Source organism: Podarcis bocagei, assembly GCF_964188305.1.
Source record: "Podarcis bocagei genome assembly, chromosome: 3".
Lineage (NCBI taxonomy): Eukaryota > Metazoa > Chordata > Lepidosauria > Squamata > Lacertidae > Podarcis > Podarcis bocagei.
The window spans coordinates 81695175-81723163 of NC_138127.1; the positions used below are offsets into that span (position 1 = coordinate 81695175).

General features: G+C 41.5%; 2 long non-coding RNA genes across 6 annotated transcripts in view; one reads left to right on the forward strand and one right to left on the reverse strand.

Annotated features, from left to right (window-relative positions):
* LOC308582719 overlaps positions 1-27989 on the reverse strand; it is a 45218-nt gene that overhangs the window by 10251 nt on the left and 6978 nt on the right. The window lies entirely within an intron of this gene.
* On the forward strand, positions 152-27633 carry LOC308582723. Of its 3 annotated transcripts, XR_014005805.1 has the most exons (6): positions 152-964; positions 3989-4090; positions 5489-5558; positions 13121-13294; positions 24119-24278; positions 26253-27633. It is a non-coding gene; the product is annotated as an uncharacterized lncRNA (long non-coding RNA). The 3 variants fall into 3 exon arrangements; XR_014005806.1 differs by lacking the exons at positions 3989-4090; positions 26253-27633 and adding an exon at positions 24832-25007 and having other exon boundaries at positions 158-964; XR_014005807.1 differs by lacking the exon at positions 3989-4090 and having other exon boundaries at positions 159-964.

Genomic DNA, 27989 nt, shown 5'->3' on the forward strand with positions numbered 1-27989 from the left:
CTGAGCGGTTATTGGGTGTCCCAGTCAGGATGCTTATAATAAAAGCTTCAATGAAACTCAGAGTGTGCATGATTTCTTTACAATGCTATGCTTTGGCTTGCAATTGGAATGTTTTGACTCGTTTCCCTACCAATGAATATAGCACATATTTCCAGGGTTTCTGGCCTTTTAGCCCATTTCCTTGTGATTACGGTAACTTCAGGGACAGATCAGGAACAGGAAGAGGAAGAGGGGATTCTCCCCATCTCTTGGCACCATCAGTTCTTCTCCCCCACCTTCCTTCCTGTTGAAAGCAGTGAACAACTGAATGGAAGATTCCCCCAGTTATCTCACATTCAAATTGCCATATTATCTCCTATAAGTTCATTTCTCCCATGTGTACAGGACTATTCAAACCCTAATCTCTCCCCATTAGCTATGTGGGTGGGATGGAGGAATAACATGGCTAGATTATTTATTACCTTGTTCAATTTTTAAATACCAACCTATTTTTAAGTACAATAAAAATATCCACTTATGTAATAAAGATTTAGCAGTTATCTCAAATTAAGGAGATTATTGACAAAAGATGTCTTTTACAGTAAATACCCTCTGTCAATTGGAATTTCAAAGCTTTGTATGTGGAAGTGCCTTTTATAAACTATACAGTTATTTTAAAAACCGCCAATCATGACTATTGCATGATGCGAATGTTTAGAGGAGAGAGGGAAAGCTGAGGTTGATAACCCCAAACATTTTTAACCAGCTCTGTGACTATTGTTTCATAGCCTTGGTGTTGGGCTTTTACATATGTGGAATGTTCCAGAATACAGAAGCATTCAAAATGGAAAAAAACAACAACTGAGGAGAATTTTTTAAAAGGGAGGAGGGAAACCCTCTCTATGCCTCTCCTAAACCATTGTATTTCGCCATTATGTCAGTTAACAACTACACTAGAAACAAGCAGCAGATTTTTTTCCACTCTGTGAGTAATTGTCTGCATAGCAGTGACAGATGTGCAATATAGCAGCTTCTTCAGGAAAAAAAATTAACAGTTTGTCCAGCATGTCAGCTCGCTCTTTTTAGTGCTTCGGAGGTCCTGGCCCCATTATGGATGATTTAGAAATTGAGGCAAGCTAAGACCAGCTGCCTGAGTTGAAAGCCTTAGTTAGTAGGCCTCATCTGCATTCCAGTATTCACTTACATCTAGAAATTGGTAGGGCCCCTCCGGCCACAAGATGAGTGCGGGCTGACAATGCCTTGATTTGTCGAGAGAGAGAATAAATGGGTTTTTCAGAAGATGAGGAAATATCACCATTACTGGCCAATTTACAGCATTTTATCTGTTCTTCAAACATGTCACTTTTGTTATTGTCGCATGGTAATTACATAGTGAAACGGAAAGAAAACAAATTCCGGTTACATATTCAGATGGATTGCAAAATCATATAATCCTGATAAATGCCCATTTATGATACACATGGATGAAAGGTTCATTTTAATTTTGAATAGCTAGCACAGCCATAAATACGATATAGGATTAGATGCCACTGAATCCGATTACCAAAAGCAAATAGCATTTTTCCTCACTCTTTTTCATAACTAGCAAATTTGTAACAAGGAAGGTATTTAAAACAAAGGGGATGGGGGGGAAGGATTCCACCCACCCTCCCCAGTTCTCCTAAAATAATGTTTTAAGCAATATTGTTCCAGTGGCCCTCTTAAAAATATCGGGCTTACCATTGCTAAAAGTGCATTATTTCTGGAAGCAGCTCAACATTTGACATTAAAGGCTCACAGAAAGAGCCTCTGTCCCCTGCGCAAGGCGGGCACTTGAGATGCAGACAGAGCTGTTGTCATTAGATCTCCAATAACAAAGGCGGTGGTGATAAAAAAAATAATAGTGGTTCCATTATACCAGTTTTTATGCCCAGTCTTTTGAACAGAAGACTTAAGTCAGATGCTAAAACTCAGAAAATGTGTGAAAAGCATTAAAGACAACCCCAGACAGTGTTAAAGGCTTCTGGTTAAGAGATGGTTCACTAAAGCCATAATAGCTCATCAGATGAAATATTGGGCTGTCTCTTCTGTTGGTGATAAATAAGGAGCACCATCCACCAGGAACATCTGCACATGCCCGCTTTAAAGGAATATAAATAGTTGGGCATGCAGTTGCTGAAACGAATCTCCAGTGGATGGTGACCATTGCATGTGGTTAAATAATACACATCGACACTAACGTTACTCACAAGCCTTTTCAAATAAGCATTTTCTTAACTGACAAGCATCACTTTACAAACGTAGAATCTATCCTTCAGAGACCCCGTGTTGCCAGCATTAATAGTTCTATTTCTTTAGCGTTGCGACCAGACCCATGTTTAAGTTTCTGCTTTATCACAAAGCTTACTGGATGATGGATGTCTCACAAATATAGTGTGAGAGTGAAATAAGATAAAATAAGGGGTCACCACAATGGGATTCAAAATAATTCCATGCTGGCTCTTAGTTGATTTGTCATGCACTGGATAGTCTTCATGGTCTGTCCTGGGACAACAGCTCCTATTGCTCCCAGACAGCACCCATGCTGGAGATGGTGGCTTTTCCCTCTGTTGTTATTATTATGATTTTATTTTTTATGTACAGTGGTGCCCTGTAAGACGAATGCCTCGCAAGATGGAAAACCCGCTAGACGAAAGGGTTTTCCGTTTTGGAGGTGCTTCGCAAAACGAATTTCCTATGGGCTTGCTTCGCAAGACGAAAATGTCTTGCGAGTTCCTGCGGGGGTTTTTTCCTCCCCCCCCTTTTCCCAAGCCGCTAAGCCGCTTATCAGCTGATCCTAAGCCACTAAGCCGCTTAACAGCTGATCCGCTAAGCCGCTTATCAGCTGATCCGCTAAGCCGCTTAACAGCTGATCCGCTAAGCCGCTTATCAGCTGATCCGCTAAGCCGCTAAACCGCTTATCAGCTGATCCGCTAAGCCCGCTAAGCCGCTAATAGCGCTAATCCGCTAAGCCGCTAATGGGCTTGCTTCGCAAGACGAAGAAACCGCAAGACGAAGAGACTCGCGGAACGGATTACATTTGTACAATATCACACATCATCTGAAGATCACAGGGCGGTTCACAACATAAACATACAAAATGAAAACACTAAATACATAGTAAAAAACAAACAAACCCCAAAACCCAATAACCTCTCTCCCACAAACGCAAGTAAAAGGCCATAGAATGTTTGATCAGCCAAAGGCCTGATTTATAGAGAAATGTTTTTGCCTGGCACTTAAAGATATGTAATGAAGGTGCCAGATTAGCCTCCCTGGGGAGAGCACTCCACAAACTGGGAGCCACCACTGAATAGGCCTTGAGTTCTCGAGTTGCCACCCTCCGAGCCTCAAGGAAGTGTCTCAGACAGTGGAAACTAATTGGCAGCCAGTGTAGTCAGGCCAACCAGCAAACAGAAGATAAGCACAATAGCAGTCTCTCCTCCTGTGTTCCAGCAACTGGTATTTGGCAGCCTGGCTGCCTCCAGCTGTGAAGGTAAAGCACAGCCAACATGGCTAGTGTTTTGGAGATACATGTTTTCTGACATACCAGACTCTCACAAAACGGCAGGTTTACATGTGTGTGTTTTTGTGGTGCCCAGCCCCACCAGAAGCCCATGGAGGAGCACCTTGTCAACGGAAGGAGGGGGAGTGGTGATAGATGGCACCAGCAAAAATGTCACCACACTTTAAAAAAAACAAATGAACACCTCACACAGGATACTTCACTGAGAGTTGAAAGGAACCATGAAAGTCATCTAGTCCAACCCCCTGAAATGCAATAATATTTTGCCCACTGTGGGGCTCGAACCCATGACCCTGAGATTAAGAGTCACATACTTTACCACCTGAGCTACATTAGCCTATGGATCTCTAAACTACATTGCACAATTGTTATTCTTCACAGCAGGAAAAACAGCTACTGTGCTCTCCAGTAAAATTTTGCATGCTTTGATCACTTTCCATTTAGACTACTGTAAGGCACTCTACATTGAGCTGCCCTTGAAGACAGTCTGGAAACGTTAGTACAGAATGCAGCCACAAGAGGATTGTCACTTCCGTGCATTGACAGGTAACACCTGTCCAGCGGAATCTGCACTACATTTCTCCACATCAGCTAGGCCATGCTCTGTGGCTGGGAGAGGGACTCTGCTCATTGTCTCACCAGCATGTGGAGAGACCTGTAGGGCCTTATCTGTAGTGGCACCCCAGATGTGGAGCTCCCTATCATGTGCTTAAAGGGCACAAAATGCCACAACATTGATAGGATCCTGTCACATGCCTTTCCTGATTTATCAGTCTTTTGGATTGTCGGAATTAGTCTCTATCTGCATCATATTAACTGTACCCTTTTAACTTTTGTTGTTGGCCTATTGCTGATGTTTTAACTGAATCTTATATTTTGCTAATATTTTTGAATTATTGTATAGAAACTGCTTTGGAGTCATTTTTAATGGAACGCATTAGAATCTTAACATATAAAATAGAAGAAATCTTAACAAATATAAGAATTTTCAATAAAATAAAGTAAAATCTTTCTTTTTTATTTATTATTAAATTTACATCCCACCCTTTTTTTAATAAATTTTTTAATTGATTTTACAAAATTTTTATAAACAATACAAACAAATAAAAAGACAAACAAACATGTATAATTTCATAACCTTTTTTTCATAAACCTCACTTCTCGGACTCCCCCAAACCTCCCCTTTCTACATCCCAATTTCCAAAATTATTTCAGCAAATCCTAAACTTAATTTTATCAAATATATTTCTTCTTATTCTTTTCTTTAACTTAATCTTTTGTCGCTGTAATCTCCTTTTCTTTCTCAAAACCTCGACACCTTAACATTCATCAATTTTGTAATAGTTCTTAAGATAAATTTTAAATTTCTTCCAATCTTCTTCCGCCGTCTCTTTCCCCTGATCACGAATTCTGCCATTCATTTCGGCCAATGTCATATAGTCCATCACCTTCATCTGCCATTCTTCCAGAGTGGGTAGATCTTGTGTCTTCCAATACTTTGCAATAAGTATTCTTGCTGCTGTCGTAGCATACATAAAAAAAGTTCTGTCTTTCTTTGACACCATTTGGCCGACAATGCCCAGGAGAAAGGCCTCTGGTTTCTTAGGGAAGGTACATTTAAGTACCTTTTTCATTTCATTATATATCATCTCCCAGAGAGCCTTAATCTTCGGGCACGTCCACCAAAGGTGATAAAAAGTACCTTCAGTTTCTTTACACTTCCAACACTTATTGTCAGGCAAATGATAGATTTTTGCTAGCTTGACTGGGGTCATGTACCACCTGTAAATCATTTTCATAATATTTTCCTTTAAGGCATTACATGCCGTAAATTTTATACCGGTGGTCCATAACCATTCCCAGTCCGCAAACATAATATTATGACCAATGTCCTGTGCCCACTTAATCATAGTTGATTTAACTATTTCACCCTTCCTCTCAAAGAAACCCAAGACAGCAACTGCAACAAGAAAAGTCATTTTCGTGAAATGTGGAACCAGAGGACAGGGTCAAGGTACTTCTTGCATTATTATTTTTAGACCATCTGAATTAAGCATGGCCCCACATTTGGTTTATTTTAGAGCATGTTCAGCAAAATCCAGACCAGATTAAGTATGTTTTATTATTATTCTAAACTCTAGCGGCAACAAAATTCATCAGCATTCCTGCAGGTCTGCTCAGGGTCCAGGAGAGATGCAGAAGTACACCATGTTCTGGAACTGAGATCTAATAAAGACATTCTATTGTGATTCTGTCACGGATAAATACAATTAGGCAGTTGCTAAATGCTTACCTGCATCAAAGTCAAGTCTGATTCATTTTTTGGCTATTCTTATTTAAATGTGTCATAAATATGACTAGGTGCCAGCAGCCTAAGCAACCAGCCTACAGCTAAATCTGCTCTGAAATGATTAAATTATATCTGCCTGAACTTCCCTGACCATGTAATCACTTAAAGATTTACAGTTTTAGGTCAGGTATTACAGGTTAGATTATAGTTATAATAAGCCTGAGGTTGATGCAGGTGAATATTATAAATGACTGGTATCATTTTAAATCTTTTATCCAAAGCGGTGTGTAGCTAATGAGGTAACCTTGCTCCCCCTCCTGAATTGGACAACCAAATCAATACATGGCTTTTCTTGAGGCCTGGCCTAGACTATACTGTCACATACAGGAAACAGTGCAGTGAGTTTAACACCTCCATGCTGTTGTCTAGGCTCATTTCCTCTTTCTGGGGAAAACTACCACATGGTGGCAAGTAGATTGTTTGCATTATTATTCAGTGAAAGAAGGGCTGGTCCCAAAAAGCTTGCTGCCTGAGATTAAGGACAAAGTGATACAGTTCTCCAATACCATGTACAGAAGCTGACGGGATTGGTAGATGAATCCTATTTCAACCGGCATTAGCTGGAGGTCCCGTAATCACAGTGGCTGGGTGATGGTGTGTGGGGACAGCTTGGAATAAGCTCAGTTCCCATCCGTTTAGTTGCCTACCTCCACTTCCCTGCTAGCTTGCCTAGGCACTGAGAAAGCGCCAAGCACCCAGGCGCAAAGGCAGAGTGTAAATAAATTTAAGGAGGAAGAAGAGAAGAAGCCCTTCTCAGAAGCAAGGTGTTTTGGGGGCTTTTAAATAAAAGATTTGAACATTACGTGACAAATCTGGGGGGTTTTTTCTTTTCTTTTTCAGACTCTTTCCCACACACATGTACAAACACACAGAGAGAATATTTAGTGAACACACAAACTGTGTCACTAAGTGGAAGAATGTTTGGCACAACTAATCAAAATTCATTGGAAAGGAATTATCTGAGAAATTTCCTGTGAGTTTTGTTTTTCAACCATCTAAAAACTTTTGGAGAACTCTTCCCACATCCCACCAGAGAATATCTAGTGAATCTACCTAACCACCCAAATTTCACCTCTTGCAATTTGGAGAGAACATTTTGGGAGGCCAGTTTTGTTCAGACCATAGCCAATCCACCCAACCCAACAGAAGGACATCTATCTCGTTGTATGCCAGATGGTAGGTTACAAATCACAGGCTAGCCAGTACATGAAATGGGGTACTAGAGGGATCCTTGAGATGATTCAGCAGGGCTGTTCCATTTAGAGAGAGAGAGAGAGAGAGAGAGAGAGAGAGAGAGAGAGAGATTTACATGGACTGAAAGCCTGATTGAGAAGCCAATGCAGTGTGCATGGGCATCCTAATGGAAGAGGGAATCCTTCCTCAGATGAACCATAATCCCCAGATTCCCAGCTTGCTTGCTTTTTTAAAAAAAAAAATTCTAGCATTTGTAAAACCTGAGATTTGAGACACGATGTCCAGGCACTGTTCTCATTTTTGAGAAGTTAGCCTGCTCCCTGCTTCAGTTTTTTTCTTTCCTCCTGCACAAACACACACACATCCTGTCAATACCCATGCCAGTGTGTGCACAACCCCTGCCATGGAGAAGCGCCATAGTTCAGTGACACAGCATATGCTTTTGATGCAAATGGTTGCGGGTTCAAACCCTGGCATTTTCAGATGTGGCTAGGAGACACCTGAGCCTGAAACCTTGTTGGGCCACTGCCCACCAGCGTAGACTGGGATAGTCAACATGGTGCTCTCCAGATGTTTAGGACTACAACTCCCATCAGCCCCAGCCAGACCTAACATGGAGAGTTCTGGATCCAACATATAAATCTGACTAGGGGCCCACATATGTGCAAGTCTATGCACATTCCAGCTCAGAGAAATGTGCACTAATCCCTGTTGGACACCCAACAATCCCACCCTCCGTTTGGGAACACACATTGCTGTCTCTTGCACCAGGGGAAACGTGATTTGTCAGCAAGGCAAGTTGCTCTTAAGAGCGGGATTCTCACAATGAGTGCTACTAGGTTTTTGGATATGGGCTAGAAAACAAATGTATGTTGTTGTTGTTTTATGAAAAACAACAGCAATGCTGAAACCCCACCAACCATTTGCTTAGTATAGAAGGACAGGGGCAAGCAATGAATCCAATCCTGGCTAACTTAATTAGTAGATATTTAAAAAATGAACCCCCCCCTAAGCAGTGCACATAGCCCTACCTATTGGATTGGGTTGGCCAGTTGGGGAGTTGTACAGACAACACTCATTTACATGCATGAATGCGCATGCTAAGAATCCCACTAAGAATGTGTGTGCTCCAGGCATTGTTGCAGAAAGATGCACTAAAAGAAACAGCTAATTTTCCCAATGCCATTCCTTTCCTAATGGCTGGGTTTTGTGTGTTAATGTTTCTATTGTTTTAATATTCTTGCTTTTCTCATTCATATTCTAAGAGATTATTGTTAGTGCCAACTCATTTGATTTATCATTTAGCGAAAGCACTTGTTCAAAAAGTCAGCACTGGATATTAAATGATGATTGCCTGCAATGAATTTCTTCTCAACATCTGCGAAGACAATTTTGCCTTTTCTTCTGCCACTTAACTCTAAGTGAGAGATCTTAAGCATACTTAAATAGGATTCATAATATCAAGCTCACAGGAAATTATCTCTAAATCTGGGTTGCTGTAAAGCTATAAGTAAAATTATCTGCTTAAAAATAAAAAGGATTTCTGAGAAGAAAAACAGAAGAAAAAAATATTCCTATTTCTTATTATACTATTATCGGTCCAGCAAGTTGTTATTTCGTGAATCAGAGTTTCATCTGGTATAAATACCATTTCAGGAACAATTTTTTGCTTTTAATATTATATTTGTGTATTATGCCTTCTCCACTACAGTGTTGTGAAACCATTCAGTAACTAAGAGTACAATCCTATATATGTCTACTTAGAAATTTCATTGGGTTCAATGGGGCTTGCTTCCAAGTGGTTACACAGTTGTAGATTGCAATCCACTAAAATGGATAAGAATTCTGAACATACCTTTTTTTTTGGGGGGGGGTTAATACGCATGCTTTGCCCAACCTCGTACCCTCCAGAAGTTCTGAGTTCCATTTCCCAAAAATCCCAACCAGCATGGCCAATGGTCAGGAATAATGGAAGTTCTGGTCCAACAATGTTTTGAATGCATCAGGTCAGGGAGGAATGTTCTAGTCCACCACACACCAATATCTCTCTGGTAACAAGAGCTCCCATAATCATTTCAATGGAGGGAAAGCGCCACACGTAAAATTGCTTTCTATGTGCAGAGTTGCCCAACCATTTGGAAACTGCTATGCAAGAGGAGTACCATTTGCACACTGATGGGCTGCCACATGTACACCCATAACTGAAGCCTATTAGGATCTTCTTGACCTGAAGTGGGGAACCTGTAGCCTTCCATAAGTTGCCAGGCTCAGCTCCCAGCATCCCTAACTACTGGCCATGATGACTGGGGCTGATGGGAGTTGGATCCAACAGCATCTGAAAGGCTGCAGGTTCCCTATCCCTGTTCTTGATCCATCATGACAATTGCCAACTGGCCCATGCAATTGCTCTGTCGGGTCTGGCAGTGTTTATGTATGAAAACCCAGTAACCTTTTGGACCCTGTGCTTGGACCCTCCAGATTTTTATTCCTAGTCTCAGTGCCTCTCCTACCTAGAAGGCTGGAATTTTTAAAACAGAAAGCTGCCCGTTCTACATGCTAGCAAGAACACTAGAAATGGCCTGGGAAAAGTGGCAGAAGTGTGTTTTCTTGTGTTTCTCTTCCGTTACACTACTGGCTGTTCCACAGATGCTTGCCTTACACAGCAAATACAGGGATAACTCAGTGGCAAGCTGTGGACTCGGGGACAGCTGTAGCAGCTCAGTAGATAAAACATCCAAGCAACAAGAAAAGTTGCCAGCTGTTCAAAACTTTACATCAAAATGCTGAAGGAGGACAGAAGCCAGGAATTTCCAGAGTGGTGGTGGAGAGAAAGAAAGGGCTAAAAAGAAACAATTTGGAGGTCTAAATTGTACAAATTAAGTACAACACAAAATCAATTTTAATTCACATTGATTCTAAGGCAAACACCTAATTACAGTGAATGGCCAAATTATTCCCTACATCGAAACGTAAGTAAAGAGATGCTTCATCTCCATCCTCATGCTCATTTTAGTTGTTCTCCTTCTGTGGAAAACTTCAACAGATTTTTTTTTATTGCAAAATATTGCATAGAAGCCTTATGAATTTCATTTGAGTTTACATCTAAATCACTCTGTTAACAAACAGAGCTTGGAAGAAAACTTTAAATACTGAATGTATTGTTGTAGTATCTGGGGCAAGGAAGAGTGTGAGTTACTTAAGTTCAGACTTTATAGTTATTATTAATAGCAGCTGAAAAATTATTAGAAAAGAGAGGACCATCTTTACCATTCAGCAATAAAATTCTTTGTCCGATGCTACATTGCTGACTATGAAAAATCTCTTGTAGCACAAGAGAGTATTTTGTAGTGTTCCAATGATGATGGAGATGCAAATCTGAAAGCTAAGCCATGCCCATCTAACTGAACACGGAGCTAATACCAGGATACCTGTTAACGCCATGGTAAATCCTACAATCTACAGTGAACCTGAATGAAGACTGTGGTGATTATTGGTTCAATAGCTTTTAGTGGCTCCTCCTGAGCCAACAGGGTCTGTTGTAAAAATGTGTACTTAGGGACTCTTAAATATATCTTATTTATGACTCAGCGGACCATAACTGCTAAGAATGAGATGTTGCAATCTATGGTGTAAATCCTTCTTGGTTCTCCAATAATTGATCATTATGTCAAGGGCTGCTTTGTGGCTGCCTCCGACTGACATGCTACAGCCACGTATGGAGTTCTGCCACAATGGGTCTTGTCTAACAAATTTTAGTAGCATCTCACACTTTGAGACTGGTTTGTATGCTTATATTTTTCCAATTTATCGTGAGCATAGTTTCAGCAATGCTTCCATTCTGAATTTTAAAGGCATTTGAGGCCAAAGAGAGAGAACATTTTTAAAAAAGCTACACTGGATATTTTTGGATCAAAACTTGTTAAAGCATGGAAATCCCACTTTAATTGTAAAGTACTGAATTTCCTGTAAAACTTTGCATGATCATTCCATTTTTGTTCCCTTTGAGTATTGCTTTCTCCACTAGCTGCTGCTTGCCCACCAGAAGCTGATGTAGGGCAGCACAACCGATTCTGCTGCAGTGGGCACTAAGACTAGGGGGCACTGCAGGGCGTCGCAGCTATGAACTAGTGAATTGAGCAGGTGAGAAGTGCTGGGGCGCCAAATTTTGGCCTCAGACAGGGCGTTGCTGAAATTTGAAATACCAAAGTCCGCCCCTGTGTCCACACCCGTTCATTTCCCTAGGTTCAGCACAGGAATGATCCCCCTAATCAGAGAACAAAAGAATGTTATATTGCTATGTCTGACATAATGACATCACGGGGCATTAGGAAATATGATCATAGCCAATCAGATTTGGCTTCAGACTGGCATCACTGAAGGCAAATGAGCAACACTGAAAGTGAAAGCAATTTCAAGAAATGAGCAAACATTTATGCTAGGATTGCCAAAAAGCACCAGAAAAAAGAAGTGCTTTATATCATTGCAAAAAAATGTTCACAGAAAACAGCAAGTAATTTTGTGTCAACCCAAATTTAATGTAACTGCATGATCCACTTTGTATTTTACATTTTTTTCCAGTTTAAGCTTAGCATGCCACATTCCAGACTAGAACTAATTTTTATACACAATGATCATTTCACAAAGAATGCAATTCATCCTTTACTGACATTAGATATGGCTCTTTTCCTGATTCCAAATCAAACTGTACTTTCTCTCCTCGATTAGTTAAATCACTGATTTTAAATTCTCATGGTTGCCTTTCATTGATTCCATTTAGACTTGTCTTTGTTGTTTTGGGAAAAAAAGTTTGAACTTCCAGTGCTGCTATGTGTTGCCTAAGGAGCACACAAAGGTTTAGATTGCATCTTTTCAATGCATTATGGCACTGCAGCCTAAAGCCATTACTTGTTTTTAACTGGCAACCTGCCTGTACGAATGGAGGAAGCAGATTGCCTCTTTGGTGAACACTTAGACAAGGTACTGATTTAACAACAGTGGACAAGCAGCTGGGAGCTGGGCTGTCAGCCTGTCACACACTGACAAATCTGTTGTTCATATTCAGGCAGGATGTTGCAGTTAGATTGCCATACGTACCATCTATCTACTACAGGCATGCAAGGAGTAGCAACATCTCCTGCCTACCCAGGGACAACATGCTGTCTGTGGTACATCTTTATGAAGGAATCCATAAAGGAAAATGTATTTGCTTTTATCAGTCCTGGTCTTAATACATATGAGCAATAAGACTGTTAGTTCTATATTTTCCCTGCTGTTTCCTGCTCTGGTAATATGCACATTCAATGTTAGAAGCTGCATGTGTGTCTCACTGGGTTAACTCGCTTCTTTTATTGCAAAGCTTTTGTAAAGGTAAATGTAATAGTGATCTAACTGTAAATACCTAGAGCTGCTGATTTCCCCCCCTCTTGGCAAGGTGCTATGCATGGCAGGCAGAAATTTAGCAAGAATGAAGATGAAAACAATCACCAGTTAATTTCTGCTATATATGCATTTAAAGGCACTGGTAGTGAAGTGATTTTCCTGAAAAAATGTGTATCGGAAAATATTTGGGAAATTTTCCTATGCAATTTGCATAGAGTGATATGCAACAGAAAATTTATGATGTGGTCTAAAATAGCCTGTGTGTTTTAATTGTATTTAGTAAACATCCAAAAGCTGAAAACTTTGAACTGCCATGCTTGCCTAATATTTGTTTGCAGTTGCTATCTATTCATTGTTCCAATAAAAACAGTAAACATTACAACCCATATCACTGGGCATTGGAGCTTGTTTTACATGAATAAGCATGATACTCTCACACATTTGGATCTGATTATTTCTGTTCCCTGCCCTTTTCTGTTTTGTCCTTTACACGCACCCTATGAGTTTACAGCCTGGGGCTTACATGGAGTCTGGGCCATCCTGTAGGTGGGAGACTGCTTGACTGAATGCTCACCACACAGAAAAAAGTAGAATGTCAGAAAATGGCTAAGCAAGAACCCTTCTCTAATGACACACCTCTTTGCTTCATGCAGGGATTTTGCTTGCCTAGAAGAACATCCGAAGATGTCCAAAGACAGGACCATCCCTCCCCACTTTTCTCCTTTAGACCAGCGTGCAACACAGTAGGAGCACAGATGCACTACTGGTGCCTACAAATCGATAGCTCCAGATTATCAAACAACAAACAAGCAGACTCACAGCAGAAGGTATCTGACTTTTAGAAGATAACTGAAGGCAGCCCTGTATAGGGAAGTTTTTAATGTTTGGTGTATGACTGTGTTTCAATTTGTTGGAAGCCGCTCAGAGTAACCCAGTCAGATGGGCAGCATATAAATAATAAAATAATTCATTAATATCATTATCATTATTATTTCCTAGTATCACTAGTCAATCTGGCTTAGAAGAAAATTCAAAAGTGGAAAGTCTCACATGAAATAAGTTTTGCTGTTTTTTTGAGCGGGGGGATTCACTGACATAAGTCTCTCATCTCGGCTGAGCCAGTGGAACTTAGCCTTGTGTAATTTACAGGGGATTAAGTCCCCCAAAGGGGTGTTCTGGAGGCAGGGTGGGGGTGGAAAGAGAGAGACTTATGTACACCTTGGTCATGTTAAAGGTAGAGGGACCCCTGACCATTAGGTCCAGTCGTGGCCGACTCTGGGGTTGCGGTGCTCATCTCGCTTTATTGGCCGAGGGAGCCGGTGTACAGCTTCCGGGTCATGTGGCCAGCATGACTAAGCCGCTTCTGGCAAACCAGAACAGCACACAGAAATGCCGTTTACCTTCCCGCTAGAGCGGTACCTATTTATCTACGTGCACTTTGACGTGCTTTTGAACTGCTAGGTTGGCAGGAGCAGGGACCGAGCAACGGGAGCTCACCCCATCGCGGGGATTCAAACTGCTGACCTTCTGATCGGCAAGTCCTAGGCTCTGTGGTTTAACCCACAGCGCCACCCTTGGTCATGTTACCTAGGGCCCAATCCTCAAAACCTAGGCCCTCATTCTCCCACCAGCTCAGCCAGCAGTAGCCCCTCCCAGAGGGTCCTGAATGAAGTCTGGAATAGGGGTACCTTCCACTGGAGTAAATTATGTTGGCCTAAATTACTCTGGCTTTCTATAGTTAGAATTTGTCTGTTCATGTACAAAGTATAAACCAATTGAAAATCAGATGGATAAAACCTCGTGGAAGGTCAAATTAATACAAACAGAAAACAAACGTCCCTTTTCTCATGATTCTAAAGGAGGAAAATCCTTTCTGAGCCTTTCATGTGCATGTGTCTCCGTTTTTGTTTGCAACGAAAACATCATTTCCCCTATCTTCATAAAATCACTTGATGTTCTCTGCTCAGCACTGAGATCACACTGAATGTTGATTGACAGAAAGATTACCTAATAAACCTTCACCACAAACTAATTAATCACTTTGAATACAACGCTAAATTGGCAAGCATTAAAAAGCAAAGGAGCTGGGTGTTGAAGACCATTTCCAAATGACCTTAGTTAAAAGCCAAGTACAGCCTGGTGAAAACACCAGTACTGTAATGCCACACAGCAAATAAGCAGTACCAGATTTGCCTTGTTTAAATGAGGAAGGAATTAGAGGGAACTAAAAACAAACCTCACACACACTGAATACGCTTCAGCAAAGGGGAATGTTATAGAACTGGCCTATGAAGCAAGAGTGTGCAGCTCTTTTAGCCAGTTTGGTGTAGTGGTTAGAGTGCTGGACTAGGACCTGGGAGACCAGGTCCAGATTCAAACACCTACTCAGTCACGAAACTTACTGGGTGCCCCTGGGCCAGTCACTATTTCAGTCTACCCTCCCTTGCAGGGTTGCTGTGAGGGTGAAATGGAAAGCGGGAGTTGGATGCACGCCACTTTGAGCGCCTTGGAGAAAAGGTGAGATGTAAATGTAATAATAAGCAATATAGACTCAAGTGCTGGCGTTTATTTTTCTTACAATGTGAGAAAATGGCTAAAGGAAGGGAAAAGCAGCTGGGAAAGGCACAAAGTGAGGGGGGAAATTAAAAAAAAATAGAGGGATGGGAGCAGCCATAATTTTTTTTGCAATGAGGATTGCCAACTTTTCATCCAGTCATCTTAGTTCTTCTTTTAAGAGCAGTTTGATATGAAGCTCTCGACATGTTTGCCTCCATGCTCTGGAAATCCTCACTTCCTAACATCTGCTTATCAGGCTGCATAAGAGCAGGCCAATCTATTAGTTCCCGATCAGTCAGTGAACCTGTTTGTAGCTCCCCACACTTGTTTCAAGCATTTTTCCTTGCCAATTCTTTCAGGGTCTACTTAAATAGTGAACACATATTCAGCGTTACATATCTGCTATCTGATCCTATGCGTCTTTAATTGGAAATAAGCTTCAGTGAGTTTAGTTGGATTTACTCTGAAGTAAATGAGCATATGATTGCAACTTTTTTTTTTTAAGTAGTTAAAATGGTTAATCAATCACCACAATGTTAACTAGGGTCAACCTAGTTAAAACAAACAGGCATGACCTGTTCCTGTGCCTTAAAAGCAGTGATCAGCAGGTGACTTTTCCACAGGATAGAAAGGAGCATGATCACTCACTAATAACCAGCACAAGTGAACCGACACTACAGAGACCAGCTGGAAAGCTGGCAATGCTAACATTTAAATGTAGAGATTATACATCTCTCGGCAAATCTTTTTCCTTGCATTATTTATTTGTTGTTTAGTCGTTTAGTCGTGTCCGACTCTTCGTGACCCCATGGACCAGAGCACGCCAGGCACGCCTGTCTTCCACTCCCTCCCACAGTTTGGTCAGACTCATTATTTATTTACTTATTCCTAAAAATATAAACACCTTCATCTAAAAATGGATTTTAGGGTGGTAGACCTACAAATATCATATAATCATTTCCCTTGCTCAAACCAATTACACCATGCCTTGAAATTGTGGCTTCCCTGCAGTATTCCACTTGAGATGTGCAAGTACAAGGCACTGAGGCGAGGGAAATTTGGTTACTGTCTCTTAAGCAGAGTCCAGATGCATTCATAAAACAAACAACTTTCCAAAATATGTAGTAGATTACAGAGTGAATGCCGTTTAATGGTGAGGGGTTGATGGGCTGGAACTTGGAGGAGTGAAAGGGAAACTGGATTCAAATTGCTACTTGGCCACCATGTTCACTGGAGAGTCTTGAACCAGCCATGTTTTCTCTGCCTAACCTCTGCCTCACAGAATTGTTTTAAGAATTATGTGAAGAGGGTGGATGGGAACAGCCTTGAATATAGTCTTCAGGGCGCTATAACGACTCTCATTTTAAATACCCCTCCTATATGTAGGCTATAGAAGCTGTGCTATATTGCTGAGGGGACGTCAGAAGAGAGGAGGAAAGCAAATATTCAACCACCAGTTATGCCTATGCCTCATCCAGAAAGTATAGCCAGAGACATTTTGGCAAATTTAAAAAAATCCACCCGGACAGAAATTTTACCCCACCAAAAGACGACATGGCAACCCCAGTCACTGGACATGGAATAGCCCTCTAAACCATGGGTAGGCAAACTAAGGTCTGCAGGCGAAATCAGGCCCAATTCCCTTCTGTATCCGGCCCGCAGATGGTCCAGGAATCGCTGCATGGATCACCAGCGTGCGCATTATTTCCCTCTCCTTCCCACGGCGGCGGTGGCAGCAGCAGCAGCACCTCCTCCCTCCCTCTTCCTGGCTTGTCCCTTCCCTGCCTAGAGGAGGAAGGGGACTGGGCTTTGTTGGTGTGCCAGCAGCAGCAGCGCTTGAGCAGCTGCCATTTTAAGCAGCCCATATCCAGAGCCCTTTCGCGTGCCACTCATCGTCCCTCCGCTGCTGCCGCCGCCAGCCCCTGCCACCCACAAGACACAGGTAAGCAGCCACCAGGGCTCATGGTGCTCTTGCATCATTCCCCCCCCCCCGCAAAAAAAAATATAGTCCGGCCCCCCACAAGGTCTGAGGGACAGTGGACTGGCCCTTGCTGAAAAAGTTTGCTGACCCCTGATCTTAACTATCCGGTCATGCTTTGTGAACTGCCTGCACACTTGAATCTCAGACAGGCCACATCTCCAGCACTGCAACAACATTAAGGGTGGGGAGGAGTCCTCAATGAATGGATCACTGCTTTCCAGTGCACATCTCTGGCCCCTCAGCTCCCAATCCCACTTCGTAACCTCTTTTCCTCCTTCCTTTAGCCTTGTTCCTCAGACTAGAGAGAAGGGGGAGAAATTATTTATTGTGTGCCTGTTGAAAATGAAAGACTTTTACATTTTAATGAGCACTAAATAGGAGCGAGGAAATATTGTTCATTAGCTGTAATCTGTGGAATTGCTTGAGTGAGCTTCCTTTGGAGGCCGCTTTAAACGGTTCACTCAAGTAAAGCAGTTGTATGGTAATTAAGGGAGCATTTTTCTGTCAACATCTGTGCTACTATTTATAACGCTGAAGGTATCTTATTACTCCACTAGAGAAGCATTAAGTGAGGGAGGTTTGGCCAAATGGAGTTTATATCACCCTCTCTCTCCCTCTATTATTATTACAGTTTTCTCATTGCATCACTCCTCCCTTTCCTGTCCCTTCTTCAAATCCGGGGGGGGGGGGGGGGAGCTGTCCGCTAGTTCCTGATAGAGCAGCGTTTTCATTCCAGTAGCTGTTCATTAATCACTGACTTTGCTCAGCAGCAGAGACACCCATGCCAGTTCAAGGCAGTTTGCTGCCTGAGGTTGAGCTGCAAATAATGTTATCACCACCCACAAGTCAAAGTTCTTAGTGCCCAAAGCCAGACAATGTATTTTGACACCTGAGGCAGAAAATCCCACAAGCAACTCTTCTCCCTTCTGACAACAATTAAAACATGAAATGCAGTAATAAATTAAGTAACTATCGATTTGTTGCCTTTTCATGATACCTCAAATCAGTTGTTTCCTCTGCCTAACAGTAGGACTGGCCCCAGAGAGCAAAATTGGAGATTTGTCCATTGGGCAATTTTGGCCAGCTTACAATTTTCATTCTCTAATCAGTAATGCTCTAATGGCATTATGAAAGCTAGCTTTGCAATTTTGTGAGCAAGATAAAATGCATAAAAAATTAAACCAAGTTCTATTTATTTGTTTTAAAGCATTTATAAATCACTTAACATTTTTTAAAATCTCTAAGCAGCGTACAATGTAAAAACCAACAATATTATTAAATCAAAAGTACAGCCTAAAGCCAAACCCCCAGAAATATAAAAACAGATTTTTAAAAAAACCAGAATTTGGTGGAATCAAATACATAAAACATGGTCCTATCTAATGGGTTACGTGTAAGGCTGGGCAAAACAGTTGTCTGAAGCAACTTAGTGGTTGCTGCTTCACGTATGGCAGATGGGAGGGCATTCCCTAATATAAGGGAAATTTTTACTTGTGAATGAGACAGTGGGTCACAGCACAGACCTAGTCTTCTAAGACCTGAGATAAAGGTCTCTTTTGTAAGTTAGAGTCAAATAGCTAGGGTGGTTCGTTCCTTCTAGATGTCTGCTGTTTCTGTTTCCTGTAACTTTTTTTATTTATCAGAGTGGTTAAAACAAAAACACACCTTTTTATTATTTATAAAGTTTTTATATATCTTATTTAGTTTGGCATGTTTGGCACGTTCATGTTCTTATTACTGCCATTTTACAGATGGGAGTAACAGAGGCTGGGAAGTAGCTACTTCACCCTGGGTCTAGTCTGATCTAGAATAAGAATCTTGCCTCCTGTTTCTCCTGCCTGACTTCCACTCATTTCTCTTCCTCTCGGTTTTTCCGACATTGTGCCTATCTGTCAATAGTGCATTGACAGAAACCCTCAACAAGGCTTGAACTCCTTTGGGGTGGAATAGTTTGCAGCATGCCTGGGCATAACAGACAGAATAATAGTTTCCTGCCATTGGCTTATTTCTTTATTAAAGAGAGAGGACTTATTTCAATATCTGAGCAATCCACTTCACTCGCATGCGTATGCACAGAGACATAAAGGCAATTCATCAGGATTTCTTTAAAATCAGTGGCGTTTCGAAGGGTCTTTTTAACTTACTTTTTATTCCTTACTGATAATGCAGCATTGCCATACAGCACCAGCACACGGCGGGGCATGTTTTAGTGGTTCATTAATACCCGTCGTGGATGTGCAGCCGCACACATTCAGCCGCCTGAGGTGTATATTAATGGACCATTAAAACATGCCCAGGAGTGTCTTAAAGCTGTTACAATATGTCTCTGCAATTTTAAATTCAATTTTTGTGTGTGTGTGTGTATTTTTTCTAAGGAAAAAAAAACTTTGCAGAACCCTTGGTTTCTCTTCCTTGTTTCATTTCGTTCAACAGCAATGAATGACAATGAACCAGAGGTTTCAGACGCTTAACACACTATTCTGAATGTGCTTTCCCCCTAATTAGATTTGCCTAGTCTCAAGGGGTTTTCACAACACTCATGAAATACGCTTCTTTAAAATATAAGCTACTGGAACCATGTGACTTTTTGAGACTTAAGGACACTTTAGGTTCTATGTGTTGTTGACCAATGCATGTGCACTGCCCAAAATGCATACATGCAGCAGAGATCCTCAACTATGGCTGATACTATGGCTTCATCTGTAGGATACACATTTGTAGGATACATGCAACCAGAAACATGTATTTGTTTCAAGAACATGATATACACTTGTGTATGCATAGCCCTAACTTGCCATCAGACCAGTCAACTAGTTCACAGGGAGAGGGCACTCAACCAAGCCTCCATTCTGAACACCTGATTTGCACAGATGCTGGTTAATTTTCAGGGTTACAAATGGTCAGCCCTGTTCCTGGATCAGGCTGGGGAACAGCACACTCTGATAAAACGGGATGCTGCAAAGGAGTTTCACATGGATGCAGTCAGAAAAGTGAGAAAAAGAGTACAATAGCCATGAAGTAACAAATCAACTGGCCAGCTTAATGCTAAAACAACAGTATGTGGTTTTACAGTATAGTGGTGGCTTGTGGGGCGTCATGACATGGTGTTTGGCTACCCCTGTGGAGTGGTAGCTGAGAATTAGCTACATCAGCACCATCAGGGCATGTGATTGTTGAATGGCCAGTGGTGTCCAGTGCACCACAGGCAGATGATGTCAACTGTGCTGAGTAGTGCTGACCTTTCAATAGTTATGTGGCTGAACAGTGCAGCCGTAGTGCTCGCTCCCTTTTTTTGGGCTTCCAATAATTTCTAGGAATGTCCACCTGTAAGGATGCTGTGCCCCTTTCCCCCTCAGACTGCATTCAGCAGCAAGACTGTATTCTGACACACACACCTGTTCTGTGAGCCGCCATTGTTTCGCCACTTTTTATTACAGCACATTATCCAGTGGGGCTTTATTTATGGCACAGTCAATAACTAAAGCTTATCGTAATGCTTGTAAAGAATTATTAAGTAAATCCAACCAACAAATCAGACAATGGTTTGGGACAACCGAAACTCTGCCCTTGGCTGCCCTGAGGTTTATATGCTATCTTATCTTTGTATGAAAGGAGAACAAAAACACTATAAAGGCAGTAATACTGGCTTTAAGCTTTTGGTGGATTTCCTGCACCAGGAGAAAATCTTCAGTAGTTCCATTTAAGCCTTCTTAACACAGAGCACTCCAGTGTGACTTATGAGAGCCAAGAGCTCTTCCTTGTGGTTCATGGCCACGTTATAATTAAGCAATGAGATACGCAGTTGTCAGGGGTTCAGGAGCAGAGGCGAGGGCAAGGGAGGAAACAGAGAGCGAGGGGGAGGAGTCCGAAGGAAAGATGAGCGATGACGACGACCCGAGATCTCCGAGTCTTTCCAGTGAATCGGAAGATTCACAGAAAGGAGCGCCAGTGGCCAGAGCAAGGGGGGAGATCAAGGGGACACCCCAGGAAAAAGGGACAAAAGGGGGTTCAGAGAGCAGCAGTTGGAAATCGGGGCCAACGTCCCCAACAGAGCGCAGTGAGGAGGAAGGGCGCCAGGTATCGGGATCCGGCGACTCGCCGCAGGGGGGAGGGCATGAGTCAGGAGTGGCCACACCCCCATCGGGGAGCGAAGGAACGGTCAAGCGGAAAGTGGGAGGTTGGGCGCGCGCGCCAAGTTCAAATGCACAGGAAGGCGGCAGAGTAAGCAGCCCGGAAAGGGAGCCAGGTCCTAAAGCCCGCCGCAAGGAGACGGAAGGGTCCGGGGGGTCAGCGTCAGAAGAATCCAGGAAGGAAGAGACCACGGGGGGGCAGAGGGACCCAGAGAAGGAGGGGAAGGCGGAAAAGGTGGAGTAAGGCGAGGTTATTAAGTTGGTGTACAGGAGGCGGGGACTCAGACGGAGCTTCGCCGGTCTAGCTGATAAGACGTAGGGCTGCCTGCAGCAGTTTGAAATTGGAAACTGTAACTCAATAAAGACTTTTATAAAGTGAACGCTGGCTAACGTGATCCTCTGTGAGCTGGGATCTGGAAGCAGCCCTGACAGCAGTGGATCTCTTAGTGGTGTGTTAAAGCCCATGGCCAAGGGATGAAATCTTTTGAAAGGAGGAGGAGTTCTGCTATCTGTCTAAAAAAAGCAACTGTGGAAGTCAGAGTTTATTTCATAAAATTTATACACTGCTTGATTGTAAAAAGCCTAACTGTGGGAGTGTGTTTATATATATAATGAATGAGAGAATGATGGGGCAGGGATGGAGGAAAATAAAGGATTGGGCATATATTGGCCATTACTGTCCACCCATAATTATAATAATCAGGAACTAATGGAATCATTCGCAAATGTTTATTCAACACATTGGTGTGTGTGTGTGTGATGTGCTAAAGTACTTTATAGAGCTAAGCATTATTTTTAGTATTAATGATAAATACGGGTATGACATCTGTCAGCAAGCTCTAATTATCTCTAAAGCTATTTCAGAAAATGATTGCGTTGTATTTTTTATTTTTTAAAGAACTTAAGAAAAAAAGTGTACTACTGTAAACGGCTCATATTTTGTGGTGGGGGGGGAGGATAATTCCCCTGCCGGCATCTGCTAGAATCTGCTAATCAGGACTGTTGGTTTGGAAAACTACGAAAACCCGCGGACTCGCACAAATTGATTAATATCTTTGTTCTGTTTCTGTTAAGTATTGCATTCCCTCCTGGTTCCTACATTGCCTCACCACCTCATTCTCTTTCCCCCTTCTTATTTTCCTTGCTACATTCCTCATATTCCCAAACTTCTCTTGAAACTAGTTTTGGATGATGTTGCTAAAAAAGGAAAGCTCTGTAGATCAGCAGCAGAGTCCCCTGCCGAAGGCATCTTGCTCTCTACCCAAGGCAGAGCAGCAGTAAATGGAAGTCCATCCCCTCACTGAGTCAAGGTGCATAATATCCCAAAGTGAGCCAAATTAGTTTGGCACCTGAGGCAGAAAAATCACATAAGCTCCTTCTTCTCTTTGGCAGTAAAAATACAATAAGAACAAATTAAATAACTGTTTGCTGCCATTTTGTGACACCCCAAAGCTGCTGGCTGAGGCAGGTGCCTCACTCTACCAAATGGTAGGAATGGCCCGGCCCAGAGTCCATCTATTCAACATCCTAGTTTCCCCAGTAGTCAACCTGAAAGTTCCAAAAAGCCACTAAGCAGGACTTGAAGACCCAACAACTGGTATTTCCTGGGTACTTCCAGACAACCTGTTTACTGAGCATTCACACAGGTAATTTAATGAGCAGCCACTCCAATTTGTTTGCGGGGAAGCAAGACAACATTGTATCAAAGCAAGTGGTACCCCACACTTCCCACTGCATTTTCCCATTGCTTCCATTATCACAAAAAGTCCAGTCTTTTGGGAAAGCAGGTTTGTTTCTCCGTTGATAATTTTGAATACAGGTGTGTTTTCATTGCCCAGTCTCACTGCTGCGTCCCCGCCCCCTAGTAAACCACAATTGTGGGGATGGGAGGTCAGAGAAGTACCCTTGTCCTGCCCCACCTTGCCAACTGCTACTTTGTACACCCTTTGTTCAACATTTTTTGACCCCTGTTAATTCCTTCTATCACATTTCCATCTAGATTTGAGTAAATACCCAGTATCACTAGGATATACTTCCACACAGATTTTTCATATCACCTCACTACATTTTGGAGTTCCAGTCCTCCAAATAAAAAACGTTAGCATCAGCAAACTATAGCAGTGCAATCTATTCAGAAAAAGTTTTGCATTCAATGGTGCTTACTCCATATAACTGTTTATAGGACTATAGCCCTCACCTACCATAATCTGACAGACAGCCGCCTACCTTACAAACCGTCTCAAGTGTTAAAAACAGCAGAGATGACCCTCTTGGTAATTTCACCACCCTCAGAAGTTGGGTGAAGCAGTCCGAGAGAAGGCGTTCTCTGCAGCGGCTCCTAGGTTGCAGAATTACCTCTCCTAAAAGATACGTCTGTCACCTTCATTATATACTTTCTGTTGTACTATAACTAACTATACCTCTGTACCCTTGCTTTCAAAGCTAAGATATGTGTTTTCACGGCTCACCTGACTGTGACTAAATTGCTTTAACTATTTTTAATATTAAGTTTTAAATTGTTGTAACCTGCCCTGGGACCTAATAGTGAAGAGAGAGCAATACATTGAGTTAACAACAACAATAATCCTAGTTTTGGTTATCAGATTTACTGAGCTAGAAATTTGATCCATCTATGTGTGTCTCTCTGTCTTTTTGTGTGTGCAGATATATTACATTTCTTGAGTCTTTGGTGGGCATGGCTTTGTACTACTGAAACTAATAATTTATATGTGGCAATACATCAACTTTAGTAATTCTCATCTATAACATTTTATTGTACCAGTTAGAGCAAGGCCCATAAGACAGGGATTATCAACAATAAGAAAAGAACGACATTCCTGCATTCCCGTTAAAGTCATGTTTCTCTGGGAGTACTCTACAAGACTGCAGAGGCAGGCAGGACGGAGAACTTTGAGTAATCATGGGTTATAATCTAACATGGGCTGCTTTGTAACAATGGTTAACTAACCTAATGATCCTTTCAGGTGGCTACAACCTACACAGGCACTGCCATGTTTGCAATGGAAATTAACAAAGACTAAAGCAAGATGTGGAAAGAGATACAAGCCAAAGTGGAAACAAGCATGAATGCTGACTGCCATCTGGCACAGATGTCATTTATTGCTGTTCATGATTCAGGCATTGGTAAGATTTATTTGAGATAGTTAACTTGACATATATTCTTATGAAATGATAAGTAATAAAGATAAACATTCTTAAGGTGTTATAGTGGTTGAACTACATGGCTGGTCTTTCTTTTTACTATAGGTTCAAACCCTAGTTGTTATATTATTGAATAATAATAATAATAACAATAATAATTTATTATTTATACCCCGCCCATCTGGCTGGGTTTCCCCAGCCACTCTGGCGGCTTCCAACAAAATATTAAAATACAATAGTCCGTCAAACATTAAAAGCTTCCCTAAACAGGGCTGCCTTCAAATGTCTTCTACAAGTCTGGTAGTTGTTCTTCTCTTTGACATCTGGTGGGATGTCACTACTGGGCGGATGCCACTACCGAGAAGGCCCTCTGCCTGGTTCCCTGGAGCATGGCTTCTCACAGTGAGGGAACTGCCAGAAAGCCCTTGGTGCTGGACCTCAGTGTCCAGGCTGAAAAATTATGAAGAGATTAAATCTGGTAGTCATGGGCTTGACTGTATTTGTTTCTTTCTTGTACTTATATCCTGTTCTTCAGAGAACCACAAGTTGCTTATGGAGGACTCCAAGGCATCTTCCATACCCTCTGAACTTCAGCTATACTAGAGGACCCTGTCTTCCCTGGGCTTAAACCAAACTGTGGGCATCTGCAAATGCTACAGAATGCAAACCATGGTTGAGATTATTTGTAGAATGAAAGCACGGATACTCACTTCTATTTTCAATTACCGGTAACTGCACTATGTTGTTTTGTCCAAACTGGGAATTGCAATGTTTTATGCATAGTGTCAGAAACCACAGTTGTTACTGGCCTTAAAAAAAAAAAAAAAATCTATCCAATGTTTGTCCCACTTTGGATGCCACAATAAACTGTGGTTAGCTGAAAATTTAAATGAATACTTCCAATTTCCTCACAGCAGAAGGAAGTGGGAAGCGCATAAGCCCAAGGCTCATTCTCATAGTATTAAAATATGTTTTAGTGTTACATCCAAATCCAGCCAAGGCCAGACAGTACTTGATGGATAATGAGGCATATTAAACCACAGTGAATTTAGGTTGTAGTTTTAGAGCAACACAGGGAAATCTAAAGAATGCTTTCCTTGTTGTGCTTTATAATAGTTAACACTTGGATAGTTTAGGCTGAATGTTCTCTGTGCAGCCATTCCTTTATAATGGCACACAAATGTACCCTTGTTAAGAGGGACAATGTGGTAACCTGCTTATTTTGTTCATATGCAAGACAATTTGAATTTCAGACATGCAAGACACCCTGGCTGGATGACAAAATATATTCATCTTATTAAAACCTGATTAATTTCCAACCTCAACCTTCTAAAAACTTACATAATCTGATCCTGTGGCGGAAATCTTTTTGGTACACACACACACACACACAAATGGGGCAGGTATTTTAAATAGTCCAGCGGATTTGGAGCAGACAGACACACATGCAAAGAAAAGGGAAAGAATGAGACTATATTGATCTAAAAATAAATAAATACCAGAAAATTATTCTGTAAGCAAGGCTAGTGGCATACAAATGAGATAATGGTGTAAACCAGAAGCAGGAAAAAGGCATACAATCTGAAGGAAATGCAGTTGCCACACCAGTTATAAAGCCTTTTTTAAACATGGTTGCTTCTAAAATTATACTGTTAGCATTAACTACTTTCCTAAATGTAATTTCAGAGCAGCTTGGCTATGCTGGGACCAATAATGTTTCAGCAGATGTTAACAGTGAGGGAATTTAAAGATTACAGGGTTTCATGGGTGTAGTAAAGCTGCAGTGGGAACAGAAATATTGCCGTAGCTGTTAAGTTCTGAGTGCACCACATTTACTGACAAGTAATACATGAGTGATAGTGAGGACCAAGGGAACAGAACTTTATACTTACTGGTCAGCAGCATATAAATTCCATAAATTAAACAAAGTTTTATGCATTTTTCATTTCTTTTCAGAGCGATCCTCTCTAAGGACCTAGGCTTCACATTTATTCCGACCACAAAGCATATCTATGATATAGTGTGGGGCTTCCCCCTGCCAAAAAAAGGTATATCCCCAAATATATGACTCCATTCTCCTTTCTCTATATATTCTCCTGCTCCTCCTCCCTTCATATAGCTTTTATGAAGACCCATTTTATAGCAGTGAATTCTAGCATGCAATAAAGTCATAAAGGCTGATATTTCAACAGTGTAATAACTGCAATTATATCAGTTCCTGTATTTTTCAGTGGAGTCAGAAATGCTGCTTTAGCAAACACATGCACAAAAACACAGATTTGAAGAAGTTGCAGGACATTATCACAAGCGACACATAGGGCATTTGATGGGGGATCTTTCTGATTTCACACGACCACGACACACCAACAGAATGTTCTAACAGGGGTCCATTCTTCCAGTTCAATGCTGGAAATGGAGGATAGTTTTCAGGGTTATTTGTACTGATCCCACTCAAGTCTCATCCTTTCCGTGTGCCAGTTTTATACATCCTAACAGCTGGTTAGCAAGGAAGTTTGTGAACCTGCCTCTGCATGTACAAAAGTCTCCAACTGACTATTACAGCTACCAATAGGTGCTACAGCTAGCCAGTAGGCCCCATACTGAGCCTCTCAATAGCACTGCCCTTGCCAACACCCATCATCTAAGGAGGGTGGCACAATCTCAACCTCTTAAGTATGGGGCTTCAAGCAGCAGAGAAGAGAAACAAGAGCACTGTAGCAAAGACGCAGAAGACTTCAGCTGGCTGTAGTAAGTAGTAACAGCTGGCTGAAGGCTACCGTACACCAAGGAACTGGTTCAAATGAGTTTCCAGTGCGAACTGGTCCTAAGCTACAATTTTAATATCTGTCACCACTCCTTCCAATAGCAAATGCAGGTACTGAGTGCCAACAGTATTGGAGCCAACATGGGGCTGTTGAGAAACAAGATGGAGGTATCAGTGTGTTTCAGGGAACCCCAAGTTTTACAGAAGTACAAAAACCTTTTAAAAGTCTTAAGGGATGGAATCTTCAAAGAAGACATCAAGAGAGGATTTACTTACAGTTTCCAAATTCCAAAAGGATATTATAGTCGACAATTCTAAACTATTAAAGAAGGTGTATAATATACTGTTGGAATGGGAAACTAAAGATGAAGTTAAATCAGTAATGATTAAGTGGGCACAGGACATAGGTCATAATATACAATTTGAGGATTGCATAAGGTTGTGGAAAGTGAATTTGAAATTCACGGATTGCATATTGTTGAAAGAGAATTATATGAAAATTATGTATAGGTGGTATACCACATCAGTAAAATTGGCAAAATTGTATAAAACCGAACAAAAGAACTGTTGGAGATGTAAAGAAGGGGAAGGTACATTTCACCATATGTGGTGGGATTGCAATATTATTTTTTAAAAAATGGGAAATGATATACAATGAATTGAGAAAAATGTTTAAAATAACATTTGTTAAAAAAACCAGAAGCTTTTCTGTTGGGTATTTTGGGACAAGAGCTGCCGAAAGAAAAGCAGACATTATTTATGTATGCTACAACAGCAGCAAGAATTTTAATAGCACAAAACTGGAAGACCAAAGAACATCCAAAGAACAGTGGTAAGAAAAGTTGGTGAACTGTGCAGAGTTAGCAAAATTAATGGACAAGTTGCATGAAAAGGACAATAGTAACTTTGAAAAAGAATGGGAACCCTTT